We start from the raw sequence: 15,199 nt of genomic DNA on the forward strand, positions 1-15,199 counted from the left end.
GAACCGGTATTTTTTATTGTTTGTAGGTGCAAATTCAAAAGTGACTCAGATCAAATGTGTCAGAAGTAATTTGAGTGTTTGGTATTTTAAATCTAATGGCACTGTTTCCACAAAAACTCCTGGCTGCTTTTAAAACATTTATATATACTTTTCTGCCTTTTATACAAATTCATGAAATAAGGTCCTTGAAGACACTGAAAAATTTAAGCTGGTCATTCTTGCTGAAGTAAAGTGATGAAAAAAATGTTAAGAGAATACATCTGTAGACAAATACAGCCCTTTCCTCTCTGTGCTATTTGAAGATGTGTTCAGCTGTTTGAGTGCAAAATAATGGCAAATTTTCACCTTCGATATCTATCACTGTGTTGCTAGTATGAGGTTATTTTTTTAATGAGTCACTGCTAGGCACTGAAGAAGTAAGTTAGAAAATATTTTAAGGAGAGGTATACTAAAAAAAACAAGACAAAACAAAACAAAACAACAACCAAAAAACAAACCCAAAATTGTGCATGTAGACTTTATTTTGTGTGCCTCACATCTTTAGTCGAAATGGAAAACAGGGAAAGCTGAGATAAATGGGAAAAGAAATAAAGAAATGGTTGAAAACTAAAGGCATGGTGATGACCAGACAGAAAAGGGAGCTGAAAATCTGTGGTTTTGGGGACTGTGACCTACTGCAGTGACCGGTGAGCTCCTTTCAGTGGAGAAATTTTCCCAAATATCCAAACCTCCCCTGGCACAATTCCCCTCATCCTTTCAGTTTTTGTTTGGGAGCAGAGCCTGGCCCACCTGGCAGGACACTTCTGTCAGGGAGCTGTGCAGAGCCAGAAGGGCTCCTCAAGGCCCCTTTCTGCAGGCTGAGCCTCCCCAGCCCCACAAAAACGGGCTCTGAGACACGAACCCCAAAGCCTCTGGCTCTAGTTTTCTCTCCAAGCAATTTTCTGAGCATCCAAAGGAGCACAAACCTTATTAAAAAAAACCAACAAAACAGGACTTCTATTAATTTTAAGGTGATTTCCTCTACAACGACTCTGAGAATGGGTTTTCAATTAACAATCTAGTTTACATAAAAGGCACATATTGATGAACATAGTCCATGGCTTTTTGCTCAGTCCCATTATTCTACTTTAATTCATATGCAGAAGCAAAGATTTCCAGTGAACTCACTGTTTACCAAAATCTGAGGGACTTAGAGGTTAATGTTTTTTTCTCATTTTCTGGTGAGAGTTCCATCTTCCCTTTTCTTTGCAAAGAACAGTAAAGGAAAAGGAGGAATCTTCTTCCAGAAAGCACCCAAAGGTACTGATGATCCATCAAGAATTAGCTGGATGCTTTTGTGAGAGCTGAAAATTCCCCAACACTACTTTGGCATAAAATTCTTCTGATTTTCTGACAGCCTGATATTTGCCTATTGATATTTGTAATTGTTTTCAATGCCAGATCTCAGTGATTGACAAATCTGAGTTGCCCATCCTGCTATGAGCCATTCTCCTGCAAAAAGGCAGAATGAGATTAGTACAAACATGATTGTGAGAATCAAAGGGGATACAGCAGCATAATGAAAGTAAAACAATGTTCTTTATGCTTATTCATGTGAAAATACTGGTGGGGCAGCTCTTAAATTAATCATACAGCCCTCTTTAAATATATCTGATCATGAACCTCACCTTCAAATCAGAGCCAGTTATATGAGAAGAGCTGATTGCACTCAAATCGTGGAGAGGATTTTTTTTTCCTCAGAAATTGCTTCTTTTTTTTAAAAAAAAACCCCATATTTTAAGAATTCTGACTTCAGACAAATAATCCAAAATTGATGCTTGATTGAAGCTAAAGAACCAAACACAATTTGTTGTGAGTTCAAAATTGTAGTGAAAATACTACCCTTCTGTTTGAAGGGCCTCCTAAAATATCCCAGTGATTATTAGTGGTGACTTGAATCAGTTGGAGGTATAGACATATTTGGTATCAGAACAAAAAAGAAACACTTAGTATTTTTAAATCCCTGAGGCTTAAAGATATAAAGATATTTGATGTGGTACATCAAACTGTCTGTCCAAACTTTTTTTAAAAGATGGACCTATATCTTTGCAGACTTGCTACACTGTGAGTATATATTAAATTTATTAATTTATTTATTTGTATGATTTTAAGCCTTCTCTTGTTAAAGCATTTTTTCCTTAAGGCATTGACATAAATAGATGCCTACATAGAGCTGCAGTTCTTGAGTCCACTTTGCCCTGTCACAGTGGGTTGGGTTTTCTATTAGAGAAGGACCTCAGAACATGAAAGTCCAGCTCTGTGCAGGGGCTCAGATTAGATCTGAATGCAAGGAAAAGCAACAAAGGTCCACAGAATATCTGGAATCTGCAAATACTTCCTGTGCTTAACCTACACTTTCGTTGCGTGACTGTAAAGAACAGCAAATCTTTGTTCTTTCCCCTCTCAATTCCCATTCAGTCAGCCCAGAGACACAGGAGAAAGGTTTTGGGGGGCAAAGCTGTTATCAGCCTTCCTACAGTTTGCATCTGACTCTGTCAACAGTGAGTACATCAAACCCAAGAGTTTACAGCCATTTTTAAACATCAGAAAAGTTTTGTAAAAACATATAAATATATATATATATATATACACACATATTTCATTTATATATGGAGACATATTATGAGTGTGAAGTTACTTTATGCTTTTAAAGTTTAACATATATTTGAGTTAGTAAGAGCCAGAGCTCTGTTTTTGGACTCATAGATTCAGAAGGGAATTACATCTGACTTAGGTGGAGGAAGAGTAAGAGTTTACCTTGCTAAGATCCCCAAATGTTCAAGTGGGCTAATTAGACTTCTAGAAAGTCACAGAATAATGTCCTGAGTTGGAAAGATCCTCAAGGGTCATCGAAGTCCAACTCCTGGCCCTGCACAGGACCCCCCAAGTCAGGCTCATCCATTTATGAAAACCCGCTAGGGCATTTCTTGGGTCTATAATCCAGGAGGTTTTCTTAGTCAGCTTTACTTAATAAAAAGATAAGACTGTCTCAGAAAGGCCTTTCTTATCCTCTGTGCCTGTTAGGAAGGTGTTGGTTTAGCAGCCTCAGGTCTGGTGGATCTGTGCACAGGTAGGGTGACTGACCCTAGGTTCAGTGATGCATATGCAGAGTACAGAAGGTTATAGCCTACAGTTACTTGGAGCTAGAAATGTGGAAAGAAAAATAGTCCATTGCTTCTCACAGCTCAGCTCATGTGATTTGAATCTGGAATGAATTAACAGACCAATCCTGTTTATGGATCATCAGCTGCAGAGGTATTGTCAAAGAACTTGTGTCCCTATTCACTGGAACACCTGTATGTAAAGCCACGTCTTAATTGTTCAGGCATGCTGAATCAGACTCCTCTGCCTCAAAACAAAATAGAAAACATAAATGTATGGAATGTCCCAATCATCATCCTTATTCTTTTCCTCATCTCAACAAGGTTGCTGTTTTGGCAAACCCTTGTGAAAGCAATCCACTCTTTTCAGTTAAAAGCCATTCATATGGCGACAAACCACCGTTCTTCCCTTTATATCTGTGTTCATTCATTGCAACTCCAAAGCTTCCAGCTTACTTCTTGGATTTATAGCCAGCTGGCTGCTGTGTGTAACATGAGCATGTTCTGACTGTGCATGACACGTTTTTATCTCGTTTAACCCATAATTGTCGTGTTCACTCCAGGCCACAGCTCACCTGTGGATACGTAATGTTGACTGTGCAAGTTCCCAAAGTCATTTCCATCTCCTCACTTCTGACAATCTGCTGTTATAAGTTAAAAATAAAGCCCAGCCCCAAAACAACCACCCAAAACCCCCTTCTTGGAACAGATTTGGATAAAATGAATGTGTTCGAGATGGTGGGCCATAGCTGAGCCAGCTCCTGTGGGATTAAGTGCCCACATTTTGGCATTTTAAATAAACTTTGGAACTTTTTTAGCACAAGTGCTTTAATAGCAAGTGAGGAGGGGGCGGTAAGGCAGAGAAGGATATATGCACTTCTTTTTTTCCTTGATGGCTGAGTTTTCCAGGGTTAGTCTGATAAGTGATACCTGTGTATTAGCAGGTTTCTGTAGTCTTAGAAGTCAAAGAAATTCAGTGGAAATGAAATGCTGAAATATCTGCCCCAAGTTACTGAATCATCAATGAGAAGCTTTCATTCAAAGCATGAATATTAAAATTTATTACCATACTTCAACTTTGCAGGAAATACAATATGGTATTATTTTTTCCTTTATGCAACACTGCTGGTTGCTAAATGCAGCAATAGAACCATTAATTAATAGTAGTAGTCCTGGATAATGTCATAATAAGCAATTCAACGTATTAAAGCACATTAATTCTTGCCAGCTATCAGGAGGAACTTTGAGATATTTGAAAGGCCCATTAGGTTTGTTTACATTCTGAGTGGAAGCTGGTATGCTTTGGCAGGGGCTGAACCACACTTTAGTACTTCACTCCAATGGTGTTGAATTTCCTGACTGTCGTGCACAGTCTGTAATATATTGTCACCACTTCAGGGCAGCCTGGCTCTCCAGGACAGAGGGTACAACCCAGACCAGGGCATTCCCCAAAAATAGGGTGTCTTTGCTGCCATAAAAATGAAAATAACTGAAATGATATGTAACAGAAGCAATTTTCCACAATGGAAAAGGTGATCCAAGAATCAAACCCATGCCTTCAGGTGTGTTAACCTAACAGAGCAACAAAAATGTGCTGGGCTTTAAATTGCACTAACAATCTGGAAAGTATTTTCCAACTGGGGTTATGTTAAGTGTTAATAGTGAAACCTAGGTGCTTTTTCCTTTGATCTCTCTTCGAGCTCATATAGAATAATAGGATCAAAATAAAATGCCATTTATATGAACACCTTGTTCTTTTGATCTCAGCACCAAAAATTCTGTCTGCAGCTACAGCCTAGGAAACAGTGCATCTGCTCCTTTTAGTTGGACCTTCTAGTTATCATAACTTTTAATAAGTGGTGTCACAGCCAATTTTCTGTGCAGTTCATGAACTTAGTCGTCATTTTTGCCCTAAGAATCTTTAACTACCCTTACAGAAGAATTTAAAATAAGGTATACAGGACCTGTAAACTATTGGCTTCTGATTGGTTGTGCATATGCACGTTGAGTGTATGATTTATACATCTGTATAGTGCAATGTTTCACAGTATAGAGTTAGTTGTTCTTGGAGTACTTGGGCAAAACTGTTGAATTAGTGTAGGCTGAATTAGAGAGAGTGTTTGAGGGGGAAAAAACAGTTGGGGTGGTTTTCATAGGTGCTAGATTCAGGATCCCTGCTTTTTCCATCAGGGAGGTGATGGGCCCAGTGATGTCTGGGTGGTAGCCAAGCCTTTCTCTTCATGGCCCATGTCTGAAGGAAAGAGCACAACAGGGTTACACCTGGTAGTTATGGATCCCATTATTTTTATGTCAAAGGCAGATGGTCCATGGATGGTCCATGCTCATTTACATGAGCATCTTTCAGCTCTTTATTCCCCAGGGCTGATGGTCAGCAATGTCCTGTGGAAGCAATTGTTGTGAGCACTTCAAGTCACTTCCTCATGCTCTTTCAAATCTCTTAGCCAGATTCGTTCTTCTCTTTGACTGCCCCAAAGCAGCTGAGCTGTTTATTCTGATGACTGATGGTGTCTCATTGTGATCCCTGCTTTAGCTGTTGTAACCTCCCAGAGCAGAGGAGCTGGGCACGAAGCACTGTGCCAGATGAAAGCAAATAAACCCAGGTCCTGCAGTTCACCAGTGTCATAATTGCTGCTGCCCAGGAAGAGGGATTAACAAGTGAAGAAACACTAGCTAGGAGAGATCCAGTGGCCAAGCTGAGTCTCGGGTGTCAAATGTCTCTCTCAGGCTTTGCATCCCTCTGTAATTTATATTTAGCTGCTAGGCTGGTGTGATAGGAGCAGTCAGCTTGTGAGGAACACTGCTGGGAAAGTGTTCAGGCTCTTGCTGAAATGGCTGCACTTGAGCTTGTGGCACACGAGCTGTCCTCCAGCAAGTTTGTTTTGGGTTTTTTTTTTTGCAGACTTAGTTGGCTCTCTGCACTCAGTCACAAGGCAGGAGTGTTCCAGAGAGCCATAAGCATGGCTGTAACCTATAACCCTCTACTTATAAAGTAGTGCAGTGTAATTCATGGTGTGCAATAAAGATACTGAGCTGGTTTGAGCACGAGAAGCAGCAAGGATGTGTTTGTGCAGCACTGCCCTGGGACTGAGGCATCCTGCTGGGATCAGGTCTCCCTGCTAATGCAGCCACTCTTGTCCTTCCCTGAGCAGTACAGAACTAATGTAGGAAAGTTTGCTGCTGCAGCTGTCCTAAAAGGCAGAATCTGCCCAACTCTTAATTTGAGCAGGTTATATGTCCCTGTTCATCTTCCTCCAGTTCTCATTTCCTTTCCCAGAATTCCTAGACCTACTTTTTTTTGCGTCAATTAAAGGAAGGTTGTGGGACTCTTTGGCCAAGGAGTTAAAAAGCTACAAAGATTGGTAGTTTCCCTCCCTACAATAGGAATGTGATTGCTCTAGTTCTGTGGTTAGCATGAAACAAGTCAGCTCTGTCATGAAGTCAGTGGGGTACAAGTTAATACAAGGTAGTAAAGGAATAAAACAGCAAAGTCCACAGTCTTTTATGACAAGACCAGTATGATCCTGCTGCAATATAAGGCCCTGCTGTGAATGGTATTTTCTGATGCTTGGATAAGTGCAATTTACATATATACAAAGTGTATGAATAAAGTTATAAAAGTATACTTCGTATTTTACGGTTTTTCCTCCTTGAAAGTAATTTTCTATTGTTCAAACTTTCAGCTTTCACTGGTTTTGTTTCCAAAAACCCCAAAAGGAAAAGAAAATAACAAAAGTCCATAAAGGCAAAAGGGATATGTTCTCATTTCAGTTCACAGAATTTCCTGCCTTTAAACAATACAAATATATGCCCTTAGGTTTCCAACATGCTGGAAGGATACTGAATCCTTGAAACAGATCAAATTAAAAGCAAGTCCACTATAGAAACATCAAGTTGTAGCAATGTGTCCAATAGATCTCAACAAGAAATTGTTGAGGGGGTTTTAACCACGTTGTCTAGACTTTCAAAATCCTAAACTGCTGAATCCATGAGTGAATAAACACTTAAAACCAGCAAATTCTAGGCTGAAGTGTGCACAAGTAAAATCTGATATTTAATTAATTGTTACCTGTTCATTCACAGCATTTATTTACGATAACTTTGAAATGTATGCACAAGCAGAGCAGGCATGAGCAGTTTTTAATGTCACAGGTAGCTCAGTGATGGGCCACCAGTGTTTTACAGTATTTCCAGGCACTGTGGCTCCCCAGGGATTTTTCTGGCACCCAGATGCTGAAAGGCAGATGATCAAGGATCATAGATCAGCATCACCATCATCCTGATTTATACCAGAAGGGAGTCCAAGGGTTTTGTGGGGTTTTCCCCCCTGTAATGACACTGCTACTAATAGTATTAATATTTTTAGAGCTTTTTGACAAAAACCTCATCCTTTCAGAGCAAAAGTGAAGACTTCTGGTGTTTGAACAACAAATGAGATTGGGACCTACTGTCAAAGCTGGGATTAGAACTTGGAATTTCCTCTAGTCCACACTGCCTGGTTGAGATACAAATGCTACACATTTAAACTTCAGTTGTAGCACAAAAGCAAAATGCAAATTAATATTGTAACACATTTTCAAATGGAGGTCAAAGTCTCTGTATTACCAGGTGAGGGGCAGAGCCAGTTTACTGGAATGCCCTGTGGCTGGCATAGCTCCACTACAGGAAAAAAATGCATTTTTCTTACCATTTAAATATTATATTGTTGACAAAGTGTGGTTTAAATTTTGGTGTGCATACAATTATTATTTTTAATTAGTTTCCCTGGCTTTTTTCAGTTATACCTTCATGTGAAAGCAGGCTTCATTGCTTATTTATTTCTTGGGGTACCTGAGAAAACCTTAAATAGTTCAGGTGAAGTATGTGTTTTACTGAGAAGCACACAGAAATTTGCATTTGCGCAGGCGGGTGAATTATCAAAACCAGATGTAAGCAAGTGGAACATTTTACATAAATTTATTAAAATCATTATTTACCTGTAAGTTATAAGAAGGGCTTAGTTGCACTAGTTTGCTGCCAATATGTACTGCCAATAATCTGCCAAAAAGCAGCTTGCTGACAAAATCCCTGAAATGGTTTGCTTATGATTGCACAGAACATTACAACCCCGAGTCAAATGAAAACCTACTATAAACGAACTCTTTGATGGTGGATTCGCTGGAATATGGTATTGATATATGGTGTACAGTTTATATGGATTATGTATACTGTGCAAGAAATATGGATATCTATTAAGGGTAACATGATATGTAATTGGTTGGGACAGTTATTGTTTTCAGTGTTTGCTAGGAATAAGATCACAGGGTGACTCCTCAGTTCTGAAATACAGATTATTCCTGTGCTGCCCAAAGCACCAGCAGGCCATTTCTCCAATTAATACAGAAAAGCTATTGAGAATGTAAAATATCTGACATCTATACAGAGTAATTTTAAAGGCAACTTTACTTCTAGGAACAATTTATACATTACATAAACTTGTATTTTTCATCCAAGTATCATTTCGAGAATAGCAAGCCTAAATATTGGAGGCCATGGGGAAACATAATATTACGATAATGTTCTTTGGTGCGGTTTGGAAGGTTTTAGGAAACATTTGGAAGTATTTTTCTCATAAAGTCACTTAACTATTGAAGTGTTATGCTAGCACTCCCTTCTGCATTGTGTATGTTGCAAAGCAGCCTAGTTAAAGGGGACATTCATCCCCTATATCCTGATTAGAAGTACTTCCAAAAACCAGGAAATTATATGTTATAGTATCCTGGATTTAGTTTAATTAAAAGAAAAAAAAAATATTTCAGGTGTGGTACCAGTTTTCAAACACCCATTTCCAGTTGTGTTTAGCAAGAGGAGAGAACTTTTGTGAAATTTGCATTCTCTGAATAAGCACTTGAGAGCTCAGCTAGGTTTCTTTTTTCTGTTTAAGGAAGCACTAGTGAACATGACCAATCCTTTAGAATCCTAAAGAGCCCTAAAAACCTCGCAATTCTCAGAAGCCTAACTTTTTTTTTTTCCCCATAGTGCAATTCTTTTGAACTTCTACTAAAGCAGAGCTTAAGTCAACAATTTCTAAATTTCTGGCAGTTGTTACTAGGACTCTTAGAGCTCCAAAAATTACTTGGTGTCATTGGTGCAGCAGATCTACATGGTCATAATGTTTAATTATAGAGAAAATTACTTCTTTTTTCTGAACTATTAATTAATCTATGTGTTCATATCTTGCACAAAAAACACATAAGTTATTTTCACCTGCACTATAAAATATGTATTTTAGTTCATTACCATCTTTCTGAGGAGCTCTTAAATTATTATCATTCCATTTCTGGAGAATGATGGGCTCAGAAATTATAACTGCAAGGATTCTTGTAGTCAGTGTTAAAGAACTTCAGAGAATTGAAGACGTGAACTCAGAAATAATATATTTAGGGTCAAACTCAGTCTTTTTTGATGTCAAAGAGAACTTTGCCTTTCTTTTTGCCTGTTTCACTACAGGCTAGTGTTTTGGGTGGATTTTAGGGAATAATTTTTGATGCACTGACACTGGCTGCCCTGAGAAGCTGTGGCTGCCCCATCCCTGGAAGTGTCCAAGGCCAGGCTGGAGCAGCCTGCTCTGGTGGAAGGTGCCTCTGCCCATGGTAGGGTGTTGGAACTTGTCTTTGAGGTCCCTTCCAAGTCATTCTGTGATCCTGTGAATGAGAGTTGAAGGACACTTTTGTTAAAATCCTGGTTCTATGGGATGTAGGCTTTAGACTATGCCTGTCACAGGGACCTTAATGTTAGAAATTCAAGTGTAACACTGAGGGGAAGGTTGAGAGCATCCTCCTTAGATTGACCTACCGATATGACGTCTTAGGGCATTAAAAAATAGGACTGTTGTTGAATTGGAGTTAAACAGATAGGAAAGAAAAGCATAAATGTTAATTAGAAGTGAGAATTTTTGATGGTATCAAATGTGGATGTTGGATATTGAGGGATTTTACTCAGAAATTATTTGGAAAAACAGGTGGAAGTTACAATTTGAGGAAAGAGACTTATCCCATTGGCCTTCTTCTCTCTTTACTTTTGGGATCTCTCTTTCTTTCCTCATCTTCCTTCCCCACTCAGATGGACCAAGCTGGGTCCAAGCCAACTGCCTGTGTTTGGTCTGATCCAGCCTCTCTTCTCCAGGACCACCTTTGGATCCTGCCTGCTAATCAGGCATCCACTGGAGCGTCAAGGTTGTTGTATTCAGCTAATTTGTTGCTAAAACAGCATTATTTTGGCTATTTTATTAGAAATAAGTCAGACCTTCTGATATCCCTCCCTGGTTTATCTGTTGTCTAGGTTACACACCAGTGCTTCTCTCTGGCTAGGAAGGAAGATGTCCTGGTCGGCTTCAGCTCTCTCCCATACTGTTGTTATTTAATATCTGCATGTTAAATAACAACAGTAAAATAAAATAAATGCAGTTAAACTGCATTCTTGGCCTTTGGTGGGAGTTAAAATTTGACTGGAGGAGGTTCTTGAGCAACCTGTCCAGCTTCATGGGCCTTCGAACATCAGTGGTTTCCTGAGTTTCTCCTTTGCCATGGAAAAGAGAAGACAATACTCACACCTCAAATAAAATGTTGTATTTCTACATCCTGCAGTTTTTAAGCAGGGAAATCAGTGTAAACCATGCTTATTGTACCCAGGAAAAGGCACATTCTGCTGTGGGAAGACAAGCTGAGCCACAGACCTTGGATTTTCTTTTGCAATGCCCTTCCCAGTGCTTAATCTTGGCTCTGTTCAGTTTTCTTTCTGTTCTCTCTCTTTGCTCCTAATCCTTGTCCATGCTTATAAGCCCCTAATATTTATATGGCATTATCTGTGTTAGAGATTACTCCTGACAAGTAATCTCTTCCCTCTTCTGAATGAAGAATTACAGCCATTGCTGAAGATCAGAAAGTGAAATTAGATCCCCAAAAGTATGTGACAACTTCAGTAAACCCTAATATCAAATTCCCTGAATACTGGGAATCTTCTTTCAAGCTTTTAGGTTGGAACTCCAGTACAGCGTCAGGGCACCTGACCACACTCAGCAATATTTTTTTTTGCTGTAGGGCAAAATGTGACAGTAGTTGCAGAGGAATAAAAATAAAAATGAACTATGTCTACTCATCCAGTTTTGTAATTTTTTACAATCTTTTGAGAAGTAGCTAAATAAAAACAGCATCAGTTTTACTGTTATCGATTCATAATTTTAAAGATAGAAATATAATTGTGTGGTTTTATATATAAATAAGTATATACTAATGGAGTTGCTGTCTGTTCCAGTTTGGCACCCAAAAATCTGGTTTTGGTTTTTTGTTTGTTTGTTTGTTTTTTGTTTGTTTGTTTGTTTGTTTGGTTGGTTTTTTTTAACTTTATTTCTTAGAGTAGAAGCAGCCAAATTCTTGAGTTTTGGAAAAACAACTTTGGTATTTCTACAGTTATAGGTGTGCATGGCTTGGAGCAACCTGGTCTAGTGGAAGGTGTCCCTGCCCATGGCAGGAGGGTTGGAATGGGATGATCCTTAAAGTCCTTTCCAACACAGAACATTCCATAATTCTGTTATTTTTAAACTTTTTAATGGCAGTATTAAAAAAAATACCCATTGCACTTTCAGAACCCTAACTTTGCACCCAAATGTAACTATATTTACAGAAGGGCCAATTTTTATTACTTTAAAAAAATCTATTTCTTTATTCATCTATCCTTGCAGTCTCTTGAGGTGATTGTGTAATTTGGTCTAACCTAAACCAGTACTCCAGTTCATCTTTCTAATGTGGTTTCTATTCATCGAGCAGTGACGTCATGGCCCTTCCATCCTTTTTTGTTGTTGTTGTCTTTAATAAAATGGTGCACAAAGTGACTCTTGATGCCATGGAAAAGAAACCAATCCCCATAAATAACTTTTCATTAGGGCAAATAAAGTGCAGTGAATAAACACATACAGTGGAACATGGCAACATACTACAAAAAAGAAACGTGTGTGGGAAACACATTTCTGCTTCAGGGAAAAGTACATGGATTTCTTCAGAGTGGGGTTTTGTGGGCATAAATGAAAAGAAAATATATAATATATAGGTTGTGAGTTAAAAAATCTGTTACTCACAGTAGCAAATATTTAGATTGAAACTCTGAATTTCAGGATATTGAATTTTTATTACATATGAACTTAGTTTAGTATTTAACCCAACTTTTTAACTAAACATCTAGACCCAGTATGCAAAAAAGGAAAGTTTTCAAGGCTTACTCTTCATAGAGCCTTCATAAAGTTTTAATATTGACTGTTCAATGTGTTGGAAAGCCTCAAAAATCTGAATAAATAAAAGAAATTTGAAAATAAGTTGCCATACTAAAATTAGGTATCTAAGTCCTCACTGTTTGTTCTGAACTTCCAGTGTTTAAATAGATATGAGTTATGCATAAAAGTAAAACATTTACCATGTTTTTTTTAAATATAAAGGACAGTACCTTTTGGAATATGTTGAAAGTGTTAATATTTGTAAGCTTTGATGATAATTCTTTTTCTGGACAGTTTCACATGTGCAAGAGTTCATTACGACAAGTTAGTAATAATGAAATGCTTCTCCCATATTTAAAATAGAATATTGAGGCATTTTTCCTGCATGAGCATTGTGTTTTGTAACTAAGATTAAGAAAAATTGTGTGTCCTTCTCAAAAATGAAATTCCACTTCTCTGCTGTGGTAGCTCTCTAGGTGGTTTTATAGAATCACAGAGTAGTTTGGGTTAGAAAGGACTTTAAAGATAATTTCATTCCACCCCCTGCCATGGGCAAGGACACCTTCCACTATCCCAGGTTGCTTCAAGCCTTCTCCTGCCTGGCCTTGGACACTTCCAGGGATCCAGGGGCAGCCACAGCTTCTCTGTGTAGTGTTTCACAACCTTTATGACAAAAAAAAAAAAAATTAAAAATTTAAAACATTCTTTCTTATAGCTACTCTTTCAAGCCTGTGTCTGGCCCTGCTCCAGCCTTGTTTCTTCATAACCATCATGGTCATGTAGAAGTCCTGCATGCTCTTGATGTTTTAAATGACTGAGATCTGGGCAAGTACTGGATGGAGAGATACCTCTGGAAGGTGGCAGAAAAGAAAAATTAATGTGAGTCTGGAGGAGCAAAAATGTGCTGGAGAAAATGTAAACACAAAAAATGCATAAACTAGACATTGTCTTTTCCCAGCATGCTTCTGGGAAATGCACGAGAACAGGTTTAGATGACTTTGTGTTGTTATTAGTTTATTTTCAGGTCATTTGTTTAAGTGTCATAAAGAACATTAGCTGGTGGTTAGGGACTCCAATATCCATTATATCATTCCAATCATGTGGACAAGTTTATACTACACATGATTTACAATGGTCTTTCCGCCGTAGAAATTGTTCTCCTCAGGTACAAGGTTTTATTCGTGGTTGTATTTAGCAAAATCCAAGTGGCTGAGCACAAAGACGTCTTCCAATCAAAGTCCAAAAATTAATGCCTTTCCATGAACACCATGGATTGCAGCAAGAGCTGTTTATGGCTCTCTGCCTACATCTTTTATCATGTCTCCACTGTTGTTAGTAAAATATACAGAACTACTTTATGCCAAAACAATGGAAGTTAATGCAGATAACTTGTTCCAAAGTTAACCATCAAATAAATCTCTCTCTCTCCTTTTTTTTTTTCAAACTGTTAAGTGAAATGGTGTTCTAAAACTTTAAAAAATTGTCAAGATGATGAATACTGTGTGTGTAATACAAGTAAATACCATGGAATTGATTGCACACACATGTCTTAAATAAAAGATATTAAAGAGTATATTCCAGAGAGAAATCGGTGGAGTTTTATCTAATATTATTAGGAATTCTGCAATGACAGATCAGATTTATAAGGGTTGAAAACTAAGGAGGAAACCTGTTCAGAAACAGAAGTGGTGCAGTGAGTGGATGGTTGGCCAGGAGATTAAAGACAGGCAGGGGGATAGAGCCTGCCTAGGTAGCCTGACCTCTCACACCTCAAGCAATTTGTCTTAACAGCAGTAATTTTTCAAAATATCTTAGTTAAATTTGGGTTGATAAATCAGTCCTTTCAATGTAGTCACAACTTGGTAGTTTAAGGAAAACCTCTAACCTGTTTCTGCTTCAGCTTTTCCCATGTGTAAATATTTAAAAGTACATCCTGATGGGCCTGTGTTTGTGCTTCAGAGGAGCCACCAGCAGCCAGTGTTAGGTCTGTGACCAAAGGCTGAGGGAATTGGGATTGTGCAGCCTGGAGAAGAGAAGGCTCCAGGGAGACCTCAGAGTCCCTTCCAGAGCCTAAAGGGCCTGCAGGAGAGTGAACAGGGACATTGGACAAGGGATGGAGGGACAGGACAAGGGGGAATGGCTTCAGCTGGCAGAGGACAGTTAGATGGAGTATTGGAAAGAATTGTTCCCTGTGAGGATGGGGAGACCCTGACACAGAGTGCCCAGAGAAGCTGTGGCTCCCCCATCCCTGGAAGTGTCCAAGGCCAAGGCTGGGTGAGCTTGGAGAAACCTGGGTCCCTTCCACTACCTGTGACAGGGGGCTTGGAATGAGATGGTTTTTCAGGTTCTCTTCCAACCCAAACCATTCCTTGATTGTAGGATTCTGTGTATGGAATTCAGTCATACTGAATTTGTACTTCTAAACACAGGGAATCTATTGCTGTTCCTTGGGAGAAGAGGTTGATCCCCACCCAGCTCCATTCTCCTTTCAGATAATTGTAAAGAACAAGAAGGCCTCTATAGCTAGGATTGATTGCTATCAATCTTAGAAGTAATACTGGCAGAAATTCCAAAACTTTCCTGGCAGAGTTGCCCTCTTTCTTGCATTATTTTCTTGTTTGCATTAGGTGTTTGCATTATTTTTTATTTAGCAGGTAAATAGTTTTGTTTTCCCTGTTGATACATCTGTCATTAGGGAACACATTGTTTTATTTCACAGGTGTCACATTCACTAAAATAAAGTGTGTCTTCCTGAATTCATGTTGTCGTTTAGATGGATGTAAAATATCAACCATAT

The 15,199-nt window shown here is 38.7% G+C and overlaps 1 protein-coding gene across 30 annotated transcripts in view; it reads left to right on the plus strand.

Annotated features, from left to right (window-relative positions):
• The window catches only part of QTMAN (queuosine-tRNA mannosyltransferase), a 188,653-nt gene that overhangs the window by 127,713 nt on the left and 45,741 nt on the right, over nucleotides 1-15,199 (plus strand). The window lies entirely within an intron of this gene.

This window comes from Lonchura striata, chromosome 7 (genome assembly GCF_050655825.1).
Source record: "Lonchura striata isolate lonStrDom1 chromosome 7, ASM5065582v1, whole genome shotgun sequence".
Classification (NCBI taxonomy): domain Eukaryota; kingdom Metazoa; phylum Chordata; class Aves; order Passeriformes; family Estrildidae; genus Lonchura; species Lonchura striata.